We start from the raw sequence: 23,108 nt of genomic DNA, 5'->3' as shown, positions 1-23,108 counted from the left end.
AATACTTCTTTTTCCTCCTTTCTCAAGATCTTAAGCATGTGAGCTAATTCTCTTTCACTTCCTGTTCGTGTTTTTGGTTTATCTTTGATTGCTATTGTTGCATCTCTAGCCAACACTGATTGGCAGTACTGTCTTCTGAGCAGTAAACATTTAAACTCTACCTCTCTCATGTGAAACCAGAGGGTGGTGTAACTACTATTTCCTGAAAAAAAAATCTGGTTCCAATTCTACCATCTATTCTTCCTTTGTACCAAGCAGACCATTCTCTTGAATTGGTTAACCATCAGGACAATGCAGTTAGTAACTTTAGATCCGAGGGGAAATGATACATCTTTGCTGTGGCAAAAAAGCAGGACACTCCAATGCTAGTAATTCTCTTTATCCTTCTATCTCTTTTCAATAATCTTTCCAACTTTTTTTTAATTTTTTTTAACGTTTATTTATTTTTGAGACAGAGAGAGACAGAGCATGAACGGGGGAGGGTCAGAGAGAGGGAGACACAGAATCTGAAACAGGCTCCAGGCTCTGAGCTGTCAGCACAGAGCCCGACGCGGGGCTTGAACTCACGGACCGCGAGATCATGACCTGAGCCAAAGTCGGCCACTTAACCGACTGAGCCACCCAGGCGCCCCTCTTTCCAACTTTTTAAATAGGTATAGAACAGCTAATCAATGCTATCGGGTAAGTAGACTTCCAACTGTTAAATGAAATGTCATGCTTTCATTCCTCAAGTGTCAACTTCCATCTCTTTAAATGATTCTTTTGGAGAGTAGTCAGCCTCCCGTGACTAGAAGTTGTATCTGAAATGCAAGCTCTCTTTGTAGAAAGCACTACTTCCCAACTAGGCCAATGACACATTCCAAATACACCCTTTCACTGCCCTGCATTGCAGTGTCTTGTATATATTGAAGATGGTGGTGATGGCATGAGAAGTCAAGGGAAGACTGATTGTGATAGATCCTGACAAAGTTCTTTCCACATGATTTATACATGGCTCATTGGCAGCTTTCTCATAGATAAAGGAAAAATGATGAGATTTTCTCTTTGGCTTTGGATCCTCGTTTCCAATTTCACAATAATTAGGACAAGTTTATGTAGCGATGTATAAACACTCACAAATTATGATTCATATTTCTAGTTTCTACCTTCAACATTTGCTATTCTCTTCCATCTCCTCCACCTCTTTGCCTTTTTTCCTCCAAGATTTTTAAAACAGTGCAAAAATGTGTCTTCTATATCCTTGCTCTAATATTCCACATTACCAATTCATTTCTGTACTGCTTTTGTAAGATTTCAGTTCTTCTGTAATTATCTCTTTTCTTAACCTAGATGTGTTACATCATTATGTTCTTTTGTTTTTATTGCAACTCATTATCTTCTCATCTGCATTTTTTCTTTATAATTTTTGATAGAAATTAATGAAAATATTTATCGTATTTTTGAATAAGGAAGATATTCACATGGTCAAAAATTGAGAAGTACAGAAAAAATACAGTAAATGTTTTCCTCTCACCCCTGCTTCTTTCACTGAGTTCTCTCTGGTGATAACAGTTTCCATTTTACATAAAAAAGGATAATGACTGAATAAATTCCAAATTCATAGAAAGCAAAGGGTATGTACATTTGTTGTCTTATTAGATACTACTAAGTCATCTTTAATTGGAGTTGCAAATATACTATTCATAATTCTTGTGTTTTATAATGTGGATAATTAGCAATATTATATACCAAAATTCTATTTCAGTACATATTCACTTAATGATACATATGCATACACATGCACACTGAATACAGCAAAAAACAGAAATCTTACTATTTTTTAAATATCCATAAAATTTATATGATAGAGAAAAAATTTAAGAAAGTGAGATATAAGAACTATATCATGAGTATATATATTTTCCCTCCCTATTACAAGTGATTTAAAAAGTCTTAAAGAGGGGAACCTGGGTGGCTCAGTTGGTTAAGCATCCGACTTTGGCTCAGGTCATGATCTCGGGGTTTGTGAGTTCGAGCCCCGTGTCGGGCTCTGTCCTGACTGCTCAGAGCTTGGAGCCTGCTTCTGATTCTGTCTCCCTCTCTCTCTGACCCTCCCCCATTCATGCTCTGTCTCTCTCTGTCTCAAAAATAAATAAACATTAAAAAAAATTTTTTAAAAGTCTTAAAGAAATATGAATAAATAGGTATTTCTAGGAAAGCTAACATCATCATTATATTAGTTTTTCTCAAACTGATCTGCAGATCAAGACAATTTCAAACAAAAAAATCACAGCATGTGGGGGAGAGATAAGAAGATTACTCTAATTTTTTCTAAAAAAAGCAAAGACTAAGATACCCCAAGAAATTAAGGTGATGAAGATGATATAGTGGGGGCGTCTCTGGGGTAATATTATATTGCTTGGCCTGGATTCTAAATAAATACATGTTAAATGCATTATTCTGCTTTAAATCTTCCAGATATTGGTCATGCTTACTTTATATTTCAATTCTGTTTAAAGTTCTTTTCTCATTTACAACTGAAAAAAAACATTGCAGTGAATAATTTCCAATACCTGACAAAATTTCTGTAGAGTCATGCTCCAGTTTTTTCCTTCACCTTCTCAATTGGTCAAGGGTTTGTAAATCCCTAACACTAGAATGCATTCCTCTGTGGGTTCAGGACTGTTTGTCTCAAAACATTATTCATACAATTTCATTTCCAAAGATGATATCTCCACATTTTAAATCATTGCTTTCTGTGAATTTTGAATAGATATAATCATAGTAATATTGATTAGGCATGGGAAGAGGGCGATGTAAAATTTACAATAAGGCGGTCTAACCCAAAAGAGTGTCCACAGATTTGAAATATTACATTTTTGATACAGCCAAGAGTGAGAGAATTAGCATCTCATTGTACTCCTTCTGGAAAAAAAGTCACAAACTGTAAGCAAAATATATATTGAGTCATTTTATACTATGAATTATTTTAGACTATTGAGTCATTTATTTTAGACTATGAAGATTATATCTGCATAGTCTAAAACATTCCTCTTGGGGCGCCTGGGTGGCGCAGTCGGTTAAGCGTCCGACTTAGCCAGGTCACGATCTCGCGGTCTGTGAGTTCCAGCCCCGCCTCAGGCTCTGGGCTGATGGCTCAGAGCCTGGAGCCTGTTTCCGATTCTGTGTCTTCCTCTCTCTCTGCCCCTCCCCCGTTCATGCTCTGTCTCTCTCTGTCCCAAAAATAAATAAAAAACGTTGAAAAAAAAATAAAAAAAAAAATAAAAAAATAAAACATTCCTCTTAGGTCTTGGGTGTATTTATATTATGACTTTTAATTTTCAAGATTTTTATGGATAGACATCTTTGCCTACTTTTATTAATATTTTACTGAAAAGTTATAATAACAATATTGGAGGCAATTAAAAGATATTTTAATCCAGAGCCTTCATGAAAATTCTAAAGTTACATTTTCATGTTTCTGCACCATATTTTGTAAACCATATCATCTAAACTAAAATGTTTTAAGTTGAATTTGAATCTCATGGGTAAATCTTTTAATATCATGGATTTATTATGTATATAATATCTTTTTTTTCCATTGCAACTACTCATTTCTATAATTCTCCACATTTGAACCTCTTTTCTTTAAAAAAAAATCTTGTTTTTCTTATATATTATCTTTGGTCATTTTCTATTGTGGATATATATTTAAAGCCCACCAGTTTTAATATTTTACATTTTTATTATCATAAATGGAATAAAACTGATAAGAGTTCTTACATGTATGTATGTATGTATGTATGCATAACCATGAATTTCCTCTCCCCCAACTATATTTTGACTCTTATTTGGTGATACAGAATAAATTCAGTATGAAGTAATGCAGGCAGTTCTCATGTAACATAATCACACCCCAAATGTCATACAATAGAAAAAATGGTGATACATTTTTGTATTTAAAGGGCAAAGTTTGAAAGCAGAGCATTTGCCTAGATTTTTGTTAATTGTTAAAACCAGTGGTCAAATCCCTTTCACATTCCACATTGCTTTTGAATAGAGACAATATACAAAACGAGTGTGTGTATACACTAGTTAGTTAATTTTAGATAAAAGAAAATAGATTTTATCACTCTAATATTTTTAAAGTAAAACAGATATTAAAAACTATGTGTATTTTAATCTTATTTGAAGAAAAAGTATCCAAAGAAAGAACATATGGCTGCTTCATAATGTAGACTACTTGAAATAACTTGAAAGGAATTCTCAAAATGCAAAATGAATTCAAGCAATAATTTAAGTTTAGTAGCTATGAATACTCTTGGTAATTTTATAATAAGAATGTCAGATGCCAAAATTAAAATTAATTCATTAGTCCTTTAAAACATTCACTTAGTACTAATATTAGTGGAAATTTACATCTGAGTAACTAACTTCCAGACAGAAAGAAAACATTAGAAAGGAAAGAGTAAGACATAAGTGAGGTGAGTATATAAAACTGAAAACATCATTAATAACTTTATTTTGAAGTATTTCTTCTTCATAATTTATATTTAAGTTCACTTATAAGATATTAAAGCGAAGATATAATTTTTGGTGTACTTCACCATATTTTCCAATACTCATCTAATAACATGTATTCACCAATATAATATTTTTTATTTAATTAGGGTTCAAGCTAATGCATGTAACCTGTTTTCTTAATGAAGGTACATTTTTACAAGTATATTAAAGGCCTCGATGTCATCTTTAAATAACTCTATAACCTGAACCATGTGAGCAACATTGAGATTGCCTTACAGTTTAATGCATTAATATTCATCCTTGAATTTTACTTTTGAACAGCTGCCATTTTTTTTAATTTCATACACATAATAGTATTATATTTTTATAGTCTTCTATACAAGTCTCATGTTTCAGATATGTTTTATAAAATTCTGTATATTCTGTTTTCATTCAGTGATTGTTTCTTTAAGTAAAGACTCAGTTTTGGTGCCCACAATTTTAGAGTTAGTATGGCACTTTTCTTTGAAGTAATTTCCAAATCATTCGTTAAAATTATTGGTATTGCAGGGGTGCCTGGGTGGCTCAGTCAGTTAAGCGTCAGACTCCTGATTTCAGCTCTCTTCATGATCCCAGGGTCATGGGAAGGAGCTCAGTATCAGGCTTCACACTGAGCATGAAGTCTGTTTGGGATTCTGTCTCTCTCTCCCTCTGCCTCTCCCCAGCTCTCTGACTCTGTCCTTCTTAAAAAAAAAAAAAAAAAAGTATTCCCCAAATAATTAATTGATTAAAATAAAAACTATCAGTATTTCGCATCTAGAATTGAAGTTCTTCCAATTAACTATTAAAATCTGCCTATAATGAGGCTTGCATTTTTTTATGCTTCTTTCTCAGAGGATGTTTAAATTGTACCTTGAATTTTGTTGACCACCACCACTAAGTCTCAGGGCTTTATTAATATTACAGATATTTTGTTTGCATATTCTTTGAGGGGAGGGGAGGTGTCATTTTCTTACTTTAAAGTTCCTTCAGTTGAATATGACTTTGGTAACCCACTGGTGTTATACACAGTCTATCTTGTTTCTGTTATATTTGTAGATATTCCTCAACTCTAAAAAATACAGAAAAATATAAATAAATAAATAAATACATACATACATACATACATACATACATACATAAATACAATAACAGAAAGCACCATTAACATTAGTTTCTTGGCTGACGTTTTGGACTATCCATAAATAAATGCACAGTCAACAATGAAAAGAAAAAAAAAACACACTATGTACTACCAGAGAATTAAAAATAAATTTTAAAAAATTCATTATACAGATGGAATTGATGAGGATCCAAACAAAAATGGTGAAGCGATCCAGAGATTAGAACAGCCACTATCATCCTTAAAGACAGTGGAGTCACCCCAAGAAATTGTTCTCCCAGGGTGTATGTGGGAGTGTGTACTTTTAATACATGATGTGTTTCAGGGACTTGGGTCCATGTCACCACAATTTTTGGTATCAAAAGACCTTTGTATTATTGGTCCATTTATTCTCAAAAACATACTGGATCTCAAAAGTTTTTCCTCACTTCAACCCACGTTCCCCCCAGGATTCCCAACTTAATCCTTTTATAAGCTTAGGTTTAACAATATATGGAACTTCACCTGTTTTGGCTTTTTCTCCTTCACAAACATTGGAGAAAATAAATCAGAAGCCTTGGCTATTGGCATGTAATGAGACCCAGGGCAATATGGGAAGACAAATTACTTAATAGTATCATGCATTATTTTCCCACATGCTCCTTACAAAAAAAAATGGCATCGTCAAAGAGAGAATTTATTTCCCAATCCAGGCAGGACAGCAAGTCTCTCACACAGGGCAGGCTAAGTGTGTTTTATTTCCTTAGGATCTTCGAGACTAAGGAGATGAGAAGTTTAGTGAATTTCCTACTTCCCAATCCCATCCTAACCCATCCCACTCTGGAAACTCAACCTCATGTGCAACACCCCCTACTCTGAATAAGCCCCTGAGCATTCTACCAGCTTCAGTTTGTCACAAGGTTAACTTCATCATCCCCTTCTAGGCTTTGCTTATATGTGATTTTCATAGTAAAGCTTATCTTTTAAGAACTTAAACCTTCTCTAAAGTTTTTTTTTTTCTTTACACTTTATTCATTTCTAACCTTCTGTACCTGCATCTATTTTTAATTTTCTGTACCCACCCACTAGAATGTAAATTCCACAAGTATGGGAATCTTGGTCTCTTTTCTTCCATAGATTATCTCAAGCACCTAAAATAATACTAAGTACATGGAAGTACCCTGGTAAATATTTATTGAATAAACAAAAGAAAGTGAAAGGGGCGCCTGGGTGGCTCAGTTGGTTGGGAGGCTGACTTCGGCTCAGGTCATGATCTCGCGGTCCGTGAGTTCGAGCCCTGCCTCGTGCTCTGTGCTGACAGCGCAGAGCCTGGAGCTTGTTTTGGATTCTGTGTCTCCCTCTCTCTGACCCTCCCCCGTTCATGCTCTGTCTCTCCCTGTCTCAAAAATAAATAAACGCTAATTTAAAAAAAAAAATAAATAAAAGAAAGTGAAAAAAGGAAGAAAGGAAGAAAAGAAAGGAAGGGAGGAAAGAAAGAAGGAAGGGGGAAGGAAAGGAAAGGAAAGGAAAGGAAAGGAAAGGAAAGGAAAGGAAAAGAAAGATAGATGGGGAGGGAAAGAAGGGAGGGACAACTCTGATTCTACTGTAGTATTCCTATCACCAAAAAAGAAACTCACTTTGGGTACATTACTCTTTCAACATGAGCAATATATATGTCTGACAGTCTGTTTGAGTATGGTCACCCAGCCTCCAGAAGTATGGTCAGATTTAGGCTGTTGAATAATTGATCAATTTTTTTGTTGTTGTTAGAAAATTGGAGGAAAGCATAAGAATGTTAAATGTCCATTCCAGTAAAAGTAAATGACCTTTCAGGAATTTCAGAAAAATGACTCTTGCAAGCAAATTCAAACAATGCTGTACCTCTAACTTCTTCCTGCTGATTACCTTCAAAGCAATCTGCAATTACATTTAAATTAAGTATTTCCATAGTCCACTGAGATATTTCACATCAGCAGTGACTTCTGAGGTGTCACAATCATATGATGTTGTTTTCTTCCCCTCTCTAGAGCTTCCTTGGTGCAGTCTGAAACCAACTCCCTTATGAAGAAAGAAGGAAGATACTTCAGGTTGGTAGGTAACAGATTTAATAAACAAAGGGAATTTACATACGAGATTTGTCTTGGGTGGCAGCAAATGGATTACTGCACCTGCCTGCCAAATCATAAAAGCTTATATAAAGACCTTACCTGGATTTAGTCACATATACTGTCACTACCACATTACTATCTCAAGGCTATGTCCTTGGAGCAGCCTCTGGGAGTAGGAAAGACAAGCAGAACCCACAGACTCAGGATAGCGGAGGAGTTGAAGAATCTTGCAGTGTCTGGGTCCAGCTCATAGTCAACTGGCAGTCATGTTTTGTTTTTTGTTTTTTTGTTTTTTTTATGGCATTCCCCAACATATGGTTTCTGCAGGTGTCCTTCTGATGACTTTAGGAATTACATTATCCAATACCACATAAACATCCCATAGTAGAGAATTTCTAGCATGCGTAGATAAGTTCCTCATTCTCTAGCTATGTGTTGATATCAGCACATTAGAGCAAGCTCTAATCCTTTGGGAGAATCCCTGCAGTCATGACTTAGACGTCTACATTGGCCATTCTTCCAACATGGTGTGGTTAGATTGCTTGGCTATTCCCTGAATCTCTCCTTTATTCAAAGGTACTTGACATATAACAGTACTAATTGCACCAGGGTCTTTGGCAAGTTTTTTAGCTGTTCTTTTCCATATTTCCTCATCTATGAAGTAGGATATAATAATGATATTTATCCATAAGATTCTTATGAGTATTAAAGGATATATTGTGTATATGACTTCTTAAAAATGCACTGAGAGCTGATAGTGTTCTATAAATTTGCATTATTGTTATTACCAAACTCAAACTATGTAAATCTTTGTTGAAAGTCTTCTTCGTAATCCAGTATCTAAACGTGAAACAGGATTATATTGCAAGATAAAATACAAGACACGCGGGTGTATTTGAATTTTACTAAACAGTAAATAATGCGTTAGTAAAGGATGTGCCAGTATGGTCTGGGACATCCTTACACTAACAGATTATCTGTCGTTTTTTTGGGATCCAAACCTAATGGGGTGTCCTGAATTTTATTTGCTAAATATGGCAATCCTAACATAATGCCATTCCTTTTGGATCTCTTGCTACCTCTAAGTCCCTGATCTTCTTGGGATTCTCAGATCTCTTTCCCTCCCAAGTTCCTGAATTGTTCCGTGTATGTCCTAGTCACTAGGAAGTCTAGGAGAAACCATCTTTCCATTTGGTCTGTAACTATTACTTACATTTGAAGAAATTCTTACTTCAGGCAGTTTGGGATTTCTGTTTTCACTAAATCCCAAAGGATGAAATTACAAAGACTGGATAGAGCATGAAATCACAAGGGGAAAATAATCAGAGAAAAAATATTTTAATATATTTTTATTTTTCTCTGCATCGAGGCCTCTTAGTTATCACATTTCTATTATTTTCTTTCACTGGAAATAGTCAAAAATTTCATATGTGTTTTACAAATAATCTGGATAAAATATGCAAACTCCTCATTTTTTTATTATTCAGAATTAAGAGAACAAAAACTGTACCTTTAGTAAATAACTGGTCATTAAAAGGACACAGTAAAAGAAGAATGCATCTGTTTTTGATATTTTTTAAATGTTCATAACATACCAAATAAATCTACAGTGGATGCATCTCAAGTTTGTTTGTAACCTCTTAATGTACTACAGTTTATGACACAGACTGATTATTTAACATTAATTAGCTAAATAAATACATGTTTTACACTATTCAGTTATCTACAGTGAAAAACATCATGATTCTTTTTCAAATTTATCATTAAATATTAATAATATCTTATTGATATTATAAATCAAATATGCAAATAATTAAATATTTACAAACACTTCTTGAAAAATAACGCAAAAACAAATTACAATGAACTCTCTTGTCACTCCTACCTAATGTAGATTAAGTGTAAAACCTACCACACAGTTTAGCTCATGGATAATTAAATCCTTTTCCTCTTTTTCTTGCCATTTGTAACAAGGATAAGTAGTTGGGTTTGTTATATTTTTATTTTGCATATAACAAGTTAGAAGAATGTTTTCACTTAGGTTTATTTAGATAAAATAACTAACAGTGTCTTTAAAATATGGAAGAGCCTCTGCTCCTGAGGTTTTAATGAATAGGTACACTGGAACAATATGTGGGCATGAAGATCTTATTCATATAAAGAAAAAAAATATCCATCATGTCATTATTCCAGGCAATTTGCTGGTCATTGGTGATACAGCGCGTGTGCATGAGTCCTGAGATACACTGGATGAGTTACAGTCTTTGCCTTCCTTGACAATAGGTTTTAATGGGGGGACAATCTATTGTGGCTGGAGCACAGAAAGGCAAGGGAGCTGGAGGGTTAGAAATCAGCATTTCAAGGATTTTTTATGTCATTATCAGAACTTCTGAAATTCATTCTAAATACACTGGGGAGCTGTTGAGTCATTTAAAAAAGAAAAGTACTAGATATATATTTCTGAAGGTCCTTGCCTGGCTGTAATTTGGGAACTGGGTTCGTTTAGAGCAGTTCTGTAGGCATGAGGATCGGTTATGGCTATTCTAGAAATCTGGGTCAGAAGCCAGTTTGCTAGCAGTGAAAATGGAAGTAAGTTGATGTATTTAAAATAAATATTGGAAGTAGGAATGATAGATTTCTTTTCCCTGAATACCTTAGCCTCAAGACACTCTGGATTTTGTTCTGCTGTTAGGATTTATAGTTCTTTTGCTGTCATCTACACAAGAATTTATAGGTTTTCTTGCGTGTATGTGTGTGTGTGTGTGTGTATTATACACACACACATATATATGTAGATATATATGTGTATATCTGTGTGTGTGTGTGTGTGTGTGTGTGTGTGTATATATATATATATATATATATATATATATATATATATATATATATATATATTGTTGCCTAGAGAATTTTTAGTTATCCTCCAGGACTGAGCTTATAATAATTTCCTTTCTGAAGCATTCTCTGGTGTCTGAAACTAAGTTAGGTCTCCCTGATGTGCAATTCATATGTTTCCTGTAATTCTCACAAATCTTTTCGTGGGCACTAACTTAGTTCACAAACTGGAGGATGGATGAAATAGATCTTATTTTTATATTGAACTAAATTATTTCAATTCTCCATTCCATGAAAATTGCAGAAATTTTACCTAGTTTGATGTGGGACTTACCTCCTCTTTCACTTGGGGTTATATCTTTATTTCCAAGAGTAGGGATGGGCACTAGACATCTTCTACCAAAAGTTATCTGTCTGTGAATTATCTTCTGAGCTATTTATTTTTACTATATTCCCTATTGTCAGATCACAAAGTTCACTGTTAGATAATAATTGCTCATACTTACAGAATATTTAACAAGTGATAAATTCTAAGTTCTAAGCTGTTATTATTTTTTAATTTCAAATACTAAATCACTGAAATCCTCACAATGTCCCCATAAGGTAGGTACTATTTAGTGGTCTCATTTTAAAGTGAAAATACTGGGGTGCCTGGGTGGTTCAGTCAGTTAAGCATCTGACTTTTGGTTTTGGTTTCGAGGTGGGTTTATATATATCCCTGCTCTCTTTCATTGTCACCTTTCAGACTCATTCCAAATGCTCTCGTTTTCAAAATGGTTCTTTATTTTAACAATGGAATTTTATCTCTCATAACACTTTAGCAGTATTTATTTTTGTAACAAAGAAGGATGTCAAAGAAACAAACTATTTCCATAATATTAGACTTAGCCATTGCAATTTATTATAAGAATACGCATACATTTTGTATTTAAAATGACATGTTATCAGGGCACTTGGGTGGCTCCATCTGTTGAGTGCCTGAATGTTGATTTCGGCTCAGGTCATGACCCTGGGGTCATGGGATCAAGCCCCATGTTAGGTCACATGCTGAGTGTGGAGCCTACTTAAGATACTATCCTTCTGCCCCTCCCCCTTACTCACATGCTCTTTCTCTCTAAAATTAAAAAAATAAATAAATAAATAAATAAAATGAAGTAAAATTACATGTTATATAAAATATAATTTCTGGGGCTCCTGGGTGGCTCAGTCAGTTAAGCATCCGACTTCAGCTCCAGTCACAAACTAGCAGTTCCTGCAGTTCGTGAGTTCGAGCCCCGCATAGGGCTCTGTGCTGACAGCTTGGAGCCTGGAGCCTGCTTCGGATTATGTGTCTCCCTCTCTGTTCCTCTCTTTCTCGCTCTCTCAAAAATAAACATTAAAAAAATTTAAAAATATACATATATAATTTCTTTCCTCACAATGATGAAGATGAATAAAATGATGAAGACAATAGTGTGAAAGAGACAGCATAACTTTCTGATTGAATCTCTGTTTTAAAATTTTATTTAAATCCAGGTTAATTAACATATATGTAATAATGGTTTCAGGAGTATAATTTAGTGATTCATCACTTACATATAACATCCAGTGCTCACCCCAACAAGTGCCCTCCATAATGCCCTTCACCCATTTAGCCGATCTCAAAAACCCTCCTGCAACCCTGTTTGTTTTCTGTATTTAAGAGGCTCTTATGGTTTGCCTCCCTCTCTTTTTATCTTATTTTTTCTTCCCGTCCCCTATGTTTATCTGTTTTGCTTCTTAAATTCTACATATGAGTGAAATTATACTTATCTTTCTGTGACTGACTTATTTTTTTAGCATAATACATTCTAGTTCCATCCACATTATTACAAATGGTGAAATTTCGTTCTTTTTGATTACTAACTTTCCATTGTATATATATTCCATATCTTCTTCATCTATTTGTTAGTCGATATACATTGGGCTCTTTCCATAATTTGGCTATTGTTGAAAGTGCTGCTATAAATATTGGGGTGCATGTTCCCCTTCAAATCAGAATTTAAAAAGTAGAGCGACCCTATGGCCGGCAATTGCACTACTAGGTATTTGCCCAAAGGATACAAAAATGCTGAGTGAATCTCACAAGATTGCTAATTCTGAGTTTTCTCAATTTTGAATAGGGAAGGTAAATCATATTGGACTGTGGTGGAAATTAAATAAAATTATCATGTAGAACATTTAATAAACAATCTAGAATTTTAAATCATTATTAAATGTTTTTACTATTTAATACAAAGCTTATATTTGCCTATAAAACAAAGTGACAGTATACTAATTCAAGACCACAAAGACCTGCATGCTCGTTTTGGAAAAGGGAAATGAAATTGAGTTTCCATCCTTTTGTGGAAAGGTCGTAAGACCAAAATGACTAAAAAGCAATTAATGCATGCAATTTTTACCATGTAACAGACTTCATATGGAATTCCTTTCCTTCTTCCGAATTCTGAGTTTTGATCCAATTGTGTTAACTATACAATCTGAAGAAAGGGGAAAATATTGCAAACTCAATAAATAAACCTAACTTCTGTTGTTTAGGGAGTGATGAATGCAGACTAATGGAAATTTAATAATTTGGTCTGACCACTCATTTGGTTTGAACACTCATCCATAAATAATATATATTTTATTATTCCAGTGAATAATATCTCATGGGCAGATATTCATAATGTATTCTCATTTTATTTTTTTTAATTCTTTTAAAATTTATTTATTTATTTTGAGAGACAGAGAGAGAGCACGAGCAGGAGAGGGGCTGAGACAAAGAGAGAGAATCCCAAGCAGTCTCTGTGCTGTCAGTGCAGAGCCCAACACAGGGCTCAATCTTACAAACTGTGAGATCATGACCTGAGCCGAAATCAAAAGTGGAACACTTAACCTATAGAGCCACCCAGCCACCCCTAGAATATACTTGCATTTTAAGTAATTCTGAAATTCACAAAATTTTATTCTTATGTATTTCCTCATGAAAAATAAATGGCTTTGCTTTATACATACATGTGTGAGTGTGTGTGTATATATACACACACACACACACACACACACGTACATGCTATATATATATATTTTACATTGTTAGGGTCTTCTATCTGCTTGCATATGTCTCATCTTCATTATATGTACAATATTACTTAGCACAGTTTAATATAGATAGTAGGTTCAGAGTGAATATTTTTGAAAACATAAATAATAACTTATTTTAGATACTTCTCCATGACACTTATATAGATATGACCAGAACCACTATACCTATTTCTGTGACAACTAAGGATAAACAGTAAAATAAAAGTGAGGGTTTTAGTCTCTTTTTGAGTTTGTGTATGATATCTCTCTATACCTCCAGCACTTTGAAGTTTATTACTAAATCCAGTGATAAACTTTTATAACTTTGAGGAAACCTATACTAAAACCAAATTTATGTACTCTTTCTTTTATTATTATTTGATCAATAAAATGCATAGTAGAAATGGGAAAATATACTGGCTTAGTTTACAACTTACATTCAAAAATTTAAGAAACACATTTCTTGCAAAAGTCTGGATAGACGATTTATGTTTAAAATTAGGGACTCTAACTCATTTTCAATTAATCATATGTGATAGTTTGATCAATTACATACATCTTGTGCCACTATGTTATAGAGTTAAAATACATTTTGGGTTTGCATGTATTTATTTTACTGATAAAATGCTCAAGATAATTTTACCTAAGAAAAAAGAATGTACCTATTATGTGCATTAAGATAAGTAATTTTATTAAAAATTATATTTTGATGTTGAATTCTAGCAAATTATAGTACAATATATTGACAGAAAATAATAAAAATTATTTGTATTCAAATATTCACCAATATATGAAAATTTAAAGTTTACATATAAGGAAATTGTACTACTGTTTTCACTTCTATACATTTATATATGAAATTAAAATGTATGCTATACCATGTTTAAGATTTTTACTAATATCTTCAAGTTGTTATAAAGACCAGGGCATTTTTGGAGCAACATAAATTTAATGTTCATAATTTTAAATATATATATATATATATTCTATATTCTTCTTTATATAAAAAAGCATGAGCAAGTGTATTATTTTAGATTCATAAGACTTAACCTGTATATTATTAACCATTCTATTTTTGAAAACTTCAGTTAGTATTTGATGCTTATTTTGTCTTCCTTATTTTAAATAGAAAAAATATTTTTTGATTCTTCACTTTATCATTTGGTACTTATTAGGTTTTGAATCTTTACAATTGAATGTATCTAATTTTAGCGTGACATAAAATTTTTCATTTCCCAAAAAATACTCCAGAGTACAGATGAAACATACTTTTAATATGCTGGACACAAAGGCTTTGCAAATTTGATGGTTTAATATTATTTCTTAACTTTATACCAGTGGGGTGCACTTTTTCTCACTATAATATATTTGATATAGTTATCACAATCAAACTGTTTCACTAAACTAATAGGTACAATGAAACTATATTTGTATCTAGAGATTTGAAACTGGAAAAGATGCTTTGACTTAATCCTCGGATCTCTAGCAGACGGAGAAACTAAAGCTATTTCTACACAGGCAAATTGAAGAGATGAAACAATTACATGAATGAGTCAAGGTAAAGAAATCACCCTGTCATTTTACAAGAAGAGTTTGAAGTCTAAATTTGTATATTCTAATTATTTATGTTTACCAAATACACTAATATCTGGCTAAACGAAAATCACTTTTTAAAATGAAACATTCTTAATTAAAAATACATATCATCAAGCAAAATTTATTTACAATTCAGAATATGTTTGCTATATACCCACACTGTATTTTTAGGGTAACTTGGTAAAGTTATCTTAATAAATTGTGAGATATAAGCCTATCAGTAGTGCCATACAATAAAAAATGTGTTTAAATTCATGCTTAAATTTCAACAGTATTGTGTCTTATTTTCACATTTAATTTTCAAACATATTTTACAGGAAAATTAAATATAAATATTGGTGCTATATGAATTATATTGTAAATCCTATTCTCTCATTCTTTACGGAACCCTTGCAGAAATATACCTACATCCATTACTTAATTACCTTTTTTTTAAATATGAAATTTATTGTCAAATTGGTTTACCATTTGTTTGTTGATAAGTCCCACATTTTCTCCCCAGTTCAATTTTCTACCAGGAAGAAATACCTGAGCACCTATAATCAACTCAATATGTATTATCACAAAATCCTTCATATTAGTACATACAAAAACTTAAGTTGACATGTTCCTTAAATGATCTTCCTTCTAAGTTATCCATCTCAATAAATGGCCTCAATCTGAAGCACCCAATGGCTCTAACAGGATTCCCATGCATTATTCATGACCTTCCCTTGTTTTTTTCCCCTACATTCTCTGTGTGACTCTGGCTTATCTCTGGCACGGACCACCCATTCTTTCTGCTTCATCCGGGCAAATTTTGAGTTCCTTTATTACCCTTTCCTTTGTTGTAAACTTTTGCTCTGACTATTCTGCTAGGAATAGTCTCCTCATCTCCTCCTAACCTATGAGCTAACCCTACTCATCTTAGATTGATCTTATTTTAGACGCTACTTCCTCCCAGATGCCGTTATTAACCACCAAATGGGCTTCTCGGGAAATATGAGCCACTGTAGTGTCCCGTATTGTAATTGCCTTTTTACTTCAGAGTTAGAAACAATTCCCCCAGTAGTTGCTACGTTCTTTTATGGCAGGCAACACATCTAGTGTGTTCAACATAGAAATTCCCAGTAGTTGGCCCAGAACTCAACAAAATAAGTCTTTGTTGAGTAAATGAATTTCAAATCTACAAAAAGTTCAGACTACAGAGCAACACTTCAAAATTATATATGAAACATGCATTGTATATAAGAACTATTGGCTCATGAAATGCTCTGGTGATAATATCTTTATAAGAAAAATGTCACTTAGATTTTACAATTAAGAATGGCTAGATATAAAGTAAGCATAGTAGATACTCCGTTCCTTTTTCTAGATATGTGTCTAGAGGCCCTATTGAATTACAGCTATGAATTCAAGTAGTATGAGGTTCTTAAAAAAACAACAAAACAACAACAAAAAAAAAACCTTAAAATATATTGTCCAAGGAGTGAGATAGTTTTTCATAAAGTTATAGTAATCCCTTGTAAGTCATCTTTAATTGGCTACAATGTAACCAAAGAATCAGCAAAATGGTCCCTCGAATCTGCAATCAAATTTATGATCTATTTTTTACTAAAAACTCTTAAGCCTTCTCTTCTTTTCAGTGAATTTGTCTTACTTTTGTTGAATCCTTAATACTATTTGTTTCTCCCTTAAAACAAATGTTGTGATTAGTAGAGATCAACCCTGTGATTTAGGCCTCCCCTGAGCCCATCATCTTACACCTACAGCTCTCATGTAGAAACTGTCCACTCTCAGGCTGATGGAGGCTTCCTTCATGTCTGCTGTTTCAGAAGTACGTGGGTGAGTTCTCCATTTTTTTCTTTTTTCACTTTCCTTGCTGTTTCCTTGGATTTATTACAATAATATGTTCCTGTCCAGCCTTGTGATTTTGTCTCTTTCCCCTACCTTTCAGGTCTTTCTTTTCCTTTTTTAACTTAAATTCCAGTTAGTTAACATAGAGTGTAATATTAGTTTCAGGTGTACGATTTAGTGATTCAGCACTGTGTTCAACACCCTGTGCTCATCACAGCAAGTGCACTCCTTAATCCCCATCAAATATTTAACCTACCCTCTACCACCTCCCCTCTGGTAACCATCAGTTTGTTCTCTATAGTTAAGTGTCTGTTTCTTGGTTTTCCTCTCTTTTCCCTCCATTATGTTCACTTGTTTTACTTCTTAAATTGCACATATGAATGAAATCATATGATATTTGTCTTTCTCTGACTGACTTATTTCACTTAGCATTATACCCTCTGGATCTATCCAAACTATCACAAATAGCAAGATTTCAGTCTTTTTATGGCTGTAGCTCTTTCTTTTTCTAATAACACTTCTGAGGAGTGATTTGCAAACTCTAGGCAGAATTTAGATATTGCAGCCGAAATTCTCAATGTTGTGACGTTGGTCTATATAAGTAAAACTTTCCATTAAAATTATTACAAAGATAAAATCATAGTTGTGAAGGCAAAATTTTCCACATAAAATTATCATGTGGCTCATTTCATTTGTAACAATAGATTCAGCATGATTTCCTCTCTTAAGGAAAATACATAATAATAATAATAATAATGTAATATATTTTTACTGTATCCCTGACACATATAAACTTTCATTAGGTATTTACTTAAAAAAATGGAAGTTATTATTTTTTTTAATTTTTTTTAATGTTTTATTTTTATTTTTGAGGAGAGACAGCGTGAGTCGGGGAGGGGCAAAGAGAGAGAGGGAGACACAGAATCCGAAGCAGGCTCCAGACTCCAAGAGGTCAGCACAGAGCCCAATACAGGGCTCAAACCCACGAGTGGTGAGATCATGACCTGAGCTAAAGTCTGACGCTTAACTAACTGAGCCACCCAGGCGCCCCTGGATGTCATTCTTAAGCCAGAATAGGTTGATAGAATGGAATTTGTTCTTGCCATGGATGTTTAGTACATACAGAAAAATGAAATGATTTGATTAAGGAAGATCTGAGGAGATACAGCCACTACACAGAAAAGCAATAGAGAAAGCGTTTGCAGTGGTAATAGGGGTCCCTGAAAGAGACTTTGTTCATTGTCATGTTGTTTTTTGAAAAGGCTTTCTTCCCTATTATTTTATCAACGGTTTTTTTTTATTATTATTATTTTTTTTTTATTTTTATTTTTGGGACAGAGAGAGACAGAGCACGAACGGGGAAGGGGCAGAGAGAGAGGGAGACACAGAATCGGAAACAGGCTCCAGGCTCCGAACCATCAGCCCAGAGCCTGACGTGGGGCTCGAACTCACGGACCGCGAGATCGTGACCTGGCTGAAGTCGGACGCTTAACCGACTGCGCCACCCAGGCGCTTCTCTTCCCTATTATTTTAAAAACTAACCCACCCCTGAAACTCATGTCTCCAGGAAAAAAAAAAAAAAAAAATCCAGTACTGTGTCATCTGTATCTTGCCTATAATCTTACATATTTTCTTCTATCCATCTTTGGATTGTAACTGTTTAAAGCAATAGTAACCTATCTGGCTCACCAAGTAGAATCTGGTCCATGCAGAGGATATGTAGACTGTTCTACAATTAGGTGTATTAATAAGGTACAGTTCTGGGGTGCCTGGGTGGTTCAGTCAGTTAAGCGTCTGACTCTGTTTCAGAGCAGTTCATGATCTCACAGTTTGTGAGTTGAGGCTCCACGTCAGACTCTGCGTTGACAGCAAGGAACCTGCTTGGGATTTCTCTCTCCCTGTCTCTCTGCCACTCTCTGGCTTACTCTCTCTATCAAAAAAATAAATAACATAATATTTTTTAAAATTAGGTATAGTTCTGGGGCACCTGGGTGACTCAGTCAGTTGAGCGACCGGCTTTGGCTCAGGTCATGATCTCAGGGTTTGTGAGTTTGAGCCCCGCATCAGGCTCTGTGCCGACGGCTCAGAGCCTGGAGCCTGCTTTTGATTCTGTGTCTCCCTCTCTCTGTGACCCTCCCCCATTCATGTTCTGTCTCTGTCTCAAAAATAAATAAACATTAAAAAATTTTTAAAAATAGGTATAGTTCTGATAATAAATAAGCAAAATCGTTAGTGAAAAGCCATATGTATACAATATGTATATGTGAATCTCTCTGGTTGTATGTATATATGTATGTATGTGTATGATTTTGAACCGTATTTAATTTGATCTATTTACACATATATATTTTATATGAATATGTGTAAATAGATCAAATTAAATATAGTTCAAAATCATACACATACATATATATAGTTTATATGAATATGTGTACAAATTACACCTCACACACACATGTTAAGTAAGTAAATAGGTCAAAAAGTTTAAGTCAAAATAAATTTGTCACAAATAGAAATGTCACATATCATTATACTTTGATTATTTATATAAATAATTTTAACTTTAGTTTCAAAAAGGAATACTTTTTTGGCAATTCATTTCTGATATCATTGATATATTGGTTTTGCATCTATATGCATTGTCCTAAATGCCATATACATCATGCCATGGTACACATCCTATAAATCCTCAGAGGATTTAATCCAATTATAAACATCTTAGATTTTTTTTTCCTGTTAACAATACATAAAGAGTATTAGAAACTATTATTTTCTTTCGACCACAGGTGCAAAAGAAAAGTATTAACAATTGTTTTCAAAAAAGAGAGTGTAATATTTCTAGAATTAAAATGGTAGAGAATGACTTCACCACTCTACCCTCCAATTAAACATTTGAGTTCCCACTCTGACCTACCAGCGTGCCAGAGTCAGGAACAAAAAAAAAAAAAAAAAAAAAGTAGTATAACAGATGAGTTAAGGAAGTTAGAGTCACAGATTTGGGACAGTCCTGTTAAACCTCTTGTTAGAACATATCCCACAGTCACCAAGGTATGGAGCATGAACACAGTAAGCAAAGTTTTATTCTTAGTCAAGATTGGGTCAGTTAACCTGACAGTGTCTTAGTTCCTTCATTGGCAAAATGGTAACACTGCCAGAACATGTAGAATTAAGTCTAAAAATGATCTATACAAGGCCTCTATGTGCATTTGTTTTGCATTGTGGAGTCCAAAGTAGTGTGCAAACCGCAAGGTATGCAAGACAAGTCTCTTGCATATGAGGATGCAGGAGAAACAAAATTTGTGCTTCTGACCATGCCCGTATGAAAAATAAATTAATTAAGCTTTTTCAACATTAAATACAGAGATTGGCACCGATGCCTCCACAGGACCCATATTTCGGGCAATCATGTTTCAGGAACAGTCCTCAGGGTGACTTGAGAGAAGAGTTCTTCAGGCAGGTGTATCGACAGTTGCAAATCCAGGTTTAATATGTATTATACTATCTGCTTTATATTAAACTAAACACCATTGAATGCAAAGGTGATTTTAAAGATTCTTGTAAATATACTTTGGGGTGGAGATGACAATAATATAAGGCCAGGAAAAGACAATGATAGAGCTCACACTTTTACACATAACTATGTGTTCACAATCAGTCTCTCTGCAAGGTGAAAACACTGCTCTACTGGGATCTGAAACTCAAAGAATTAAGAAGATTATTTAATATAAAGATTTGCATCCATTATTGTTAATGAACCTCATTTCAAATGTGTTTTGCATTGAGAAAAATTAGTTTATGATAACATCAAACTTCACAATCTCTAAGATTGTGAAAATTTAAATATTTTTAAAAGAATTCCAGCTCTGTCTTTGAAAATGATGATTTGTGTTTGCAGCACTCCTGTGTGTATTTAATTTATAATAAACGTATACATGCTAGGTGGTTGTATTTAAATTTTATTGTGCTGATAGGAAAACAGGTTCAAAGAAATTTGAAGACCTGTACATTGAAGGCATATGTACTTTGGCACGAATAATTAGGGACCTTTGGGACAAAAGGGAAATGCAATCTTAAAAGGGAGCCTGAGACACTGCCCAAAAGGCAGCCATGTAAGAATTGGTGAAAAGTGTCTTGTTGGGAGGACAATGAGGATTTGCCCTTGTGGGACAATGACGATTTGCCGTTTCCCTCTCTACTATTCCCTGGCTTTCTAAAGGAGCAAGTCACTGAACTTACTTTACTTCAGACTGTGTAGAATGAGGGTGATAGCAGCATACAAATCACAGCCCTGTTATGGTGATGCTTGAATTACTATAAGCAAAGCACTTACCAAAATGCCTGCTGTTTTCTCATTGCTGGCTAAAGTTATTTTACCATAGACTCTACGCTTTTCAGTAAGAGCTTGTCTATTTTTACTCAGTATTGGATTTCCAGCACCCAGCATCTTGGTTGAATATGGCAGCAATTGCTGAAAGAATAAACAACTAAATAAATAAAATAATCAAGAATCTGCACTATTTGCAGGAGATGGCTGGAGTGGCAGATCTAGGAAATTAGTCATAACCTGGCTTGCCTATTTCTTAAAGGTAATCTAGTTGTGCCATGAAGACAGTCAGGGAGCAGGATGCGTGTGTGCACATATATAAATATTTATTTATCTTATGTTTATGTATCTATCATATCATATAAAATATATAATATATAAATATGTATATTGCCTGCTGAGAAATTTAACTTTATGTGAAGCTAAATATTTGTACAAATCGTCTAACACGGAGGCATACAGAGTTGCATTAGCAAACATATCATACAAGCATAAAATTCAGGATCCAATATTTTGTCCTCTGGCTGGAACATATAAATATTTACATAATCTATAGTATTTCTTCAGATATAGTGATTAAGTTTGTTTATTTTTAGGCATTCTCTTTTTGTAATTTGACAAACAATTTATTGGAAAATTATGCATCAATTCATCCATCAATATTTTAAATGTTTTTTTTAATTAATTAATTTTTTGAGAGACAGCATGATCAGGAGAGGAGCAGAGAGAGAGAGGGAGAGAGAGAATCCAAAGCAGTATCTGCACTGTCAGCACACAGCCCAACTCGGGGTTTCCATCTCAGGAACTTCAAGATCATGACCTGAGCCAAATCAAGAGTTGGGCCCTTAACAGACCCAGCCACCCAGGTGCCCCCATCCATCAAGATTTTATACTGTTGACCATTTTCAAATATCTGTATGTGATGCTTAATAACAACTTTATGTGATGAAGTTAAGGGTATTCTACAAGTAGTTTATAATCTGATATTTTATGTTTTCTTTCTTGACACACTTTTTAAAGCATAATAAATTTCAATTAATGTTAAATACCTTTACTTTGAACTCTCACACTCAATATTTTGAATTTCCTAGACGTAATTTTGCTTCAGGTTAACATGCATTAATTAAGCTTTCCTGAAGGCTTTTCTTTAAATATATCAGTAGTTAAAAGCATATTTATTTAATTTTCAAAATATATTAAGTTTTTTCAAAAAGATTTATAAAGAAAAAAGGAATTAAATAGCCCTTTCCTTTTAATATTTCCATAAAATATATATCAAAAAGTAAATCTATTTCCTTACTAAAACCAAACACATTATTATGAAGCTAAAATTCCAACTACTTTACTCTGGAAGATCAATTTTTAATTCCACTTTATTAAAATATGTTACCGAACATTAGGAAACTAAGATGTATTTAGTTTAAATAATAATATGGCAGAATGTACAGACTGAATAATGGAGTAAATGAGGAGACACCATGTAAGATGAAAATCATATCATTTTCATAAAACCTACAAATTACTGAAAATCACATCCTCTTTGTTTAATACATGGAGTGTATTTTTGGTTTCTCACTGAATATTCTTATAAGATTAACGCTGCAGTAATATGAATGAATGCTAGCAAAAATAACAAAACCAGCCTGATTGATTCCATTACATATTCATGCTATTCAATCCACAGCTTTTATTCTCAACAAATGAC

Source organism: Panthera pardus, unplaced genomic scaffold (assembly GCF_024362965.1).
Source record: "Panthera pardus isolate Hobbes unplaced genomic scaffold, ASM2436296v1 HiC_scaffold_13, whole genome shotgun sequence".
In the NCBI taxonomy this organism is placed as follows: domain Eukaryota; kingdom Metazoa; phylum Chordata; class Mammalia; order Carnivora; family Felidae; genus Panthera; species Panthera pardus.
The sequence above is the reverse complement of the archived record's forward strand: the minus strand, read 5'-3'. Positions refer to the sequence as shown.